Raw genomic sequence first — 2,232 nt, forward strand, 5'->3', positions numbered from 1 at the left:
GCTGACCCCATTTTCTTCAGCTTTTTGAAACAGCTAGCAAGCCAAATATTCCATTTTTCACAAAGTCCTTTCCTTTAAAAGCAAAACTTCTCAGACAGGGCTTAGCCTGTTGAACTCCATTTAATCATTATGACCAAAGCACAGTTATGATGGTGTCTTGCAAAAGTTAATGTCACTAAATCTCTAGGTATGAGAAAGGTGATTTGTTTGAGCTGATTTTTTTTCCCCTGTTGCACTGAGAAATCCCTTTAGGCAGGATTCTTTTTTCATTTGCTTTGTTTTAATTTTTCCTTAAGCAAAAAGGAGTGGGAATCATTTGTAAGGTGTGTGAGACTTTGCAGGTCTGGTTTTACAACACACTATTTAGTCTTTGGTGAGGCTTGTTAAACCCTGAAAGAAAAGTCATGCATTGACTGAGTGACGCCACCCTGAGGTTGATTCCCAAGGGAAAATAAAGACTCAGTCCTGCCTTAGAATCGTTAGGGTGACCGAGAACACCTTCTAGCGTGTGATAGCGTTCAAAACCTTGGCAAGCTGCATAATAACATTAAACCCAATGATCTAATTATTCACCTCTAATATAAAGGGCAGGGCTCCATGGGAAATCAGGAGCAGGGCTGAGAAATACACCCAGCAAATAGATTTCACAATACAAATAGAGGCAGTGTGTCAAGATTCTAACCTGGGAAAATTAACTTAATGGAGCTGTCCTATGCATCCACTGTGCCCAGTTCAGAATAATTGCACATACGTTATTAGGGGAGGAGCTTTAAAGCCCTGAATGATCAGTCTTGAATCCCTTGTTTAGAACACCATTTTCATTTGTTGTGGCCCAGCGATCTTTTTTTAAATCATGGAGATATGTAATAGAAAACATAGATAAATGTAATATAGGAATTTAAACTAACCTTTAGTGACCCATGAACACAAGAAAAAAATCACAAGTAGAACAGCAATATCTTCTGTATATAGCCTAATGAAAAAGTAACCAGCACTTACTTGGCATTTAAGATCTTTCGCCAATGATATATTTCCACTTCTTCATTTCTATTCCATTTAATCCAGTGTGTGTTGCCATGTATCAAATTTTTGCAGTGTAAAGATATAAATTTCTAAAGTTATATCTCTAAATATGAACTGAAAATATTTGCCTGTTCACTCATTTGCCCACCTAAAACCTTGAATTTGTTGGCAAAGAAATGCCAAAGACACATGCCAAAGAAGTGACTGTTCTATACCCTCTGTACACAGAAAAATAGATTTTTGTGCAAGTATATTTCAAACTGTGGAATATTTGAACTGCGGCCCAAGTAATTACCTGAGCCGTCTACTGGGAATGTACATATTAGAACAAGTTGTAAAATAATCTCTTCCAAATAGCTATTAAAAACAAATTTACAGATCCTGGGCCAGATCCTCAGCTGCTACAAATTGGTAGCTGTTACAAGTCTGACTTCATCACGTGTGCAGAGTTCAAGCTCCAAGAGAAATTTTACAGTAAAACTACAAATTACTGAAAAATGAGTTTCAGAGTAGAAACACAGGTGGTATTCACACTATCCCCTCTAAACTCCTTTAGGCATTTAGCTTGGCTTCTCTGAATCATGCCTGCCCTCTCCACACTGGCAGTATGAGAAATCTGGGTTCCTCTAAATTGCATCTTACCAGATGCCTAAAGTAATCTCAGCCAGATGATGTAAATACCCTGAATAGCACCAAAAAAAAAAAAGTCATGTCTTCTATTGATATAACTGAACTGAAAAAGAGACTCTGCTTTAAAAGTTGTGGTTATTTGCAGGAACCATATCAATTATTGCACCAATTTCTGCATGACTTTCTAATTTCTCCAAGAATGTCTTAATTAAAAAGTGTTCTGAATAGTATCTTGCTGCCTATAACAAGAAAGATTTTTATTTTCTTATAATGATGGTCTAAATCTCTTGTAGCAACCAACTGACTAACACAGGGAAATCCCAATCTTTCAGCTCCGTTGTATAATTTATACAATGTGTTCAACACTTTCCCACATAATAAACGTGGGAATCCCATACAACCAGTCCAAGGTCTGAGGGTTTTTTTATGAATCATGTTTGCTGCATCCTAGCTTTACCACACCCCCAAGTACTTCTGCTGGGAGCCAAAGAGTTACTGCAGTCACCACTGGTATGAGATACCATGTGCAAAGGCGCTATTTGCAGTAGGACGCAGTGAAAATGAGAGTCAGAGTCTGAT

The sequence above is a fragment of the Struthio camelus genome, chromosome 2, assembly GCF_040807025.1.
Source record: "Struthio camelus isolate bStrCam1 chromosome 2, bStrCam1.hap1, whole genome shotgun sequence".
In the NCBI taxonomy this organism is placed as follows: domain Eukaryota; kingdom Metazoa; phylum Chordata; class Aves; order Struthioniformes; family Struthionidae; genus Struthio; species Struthio camelus.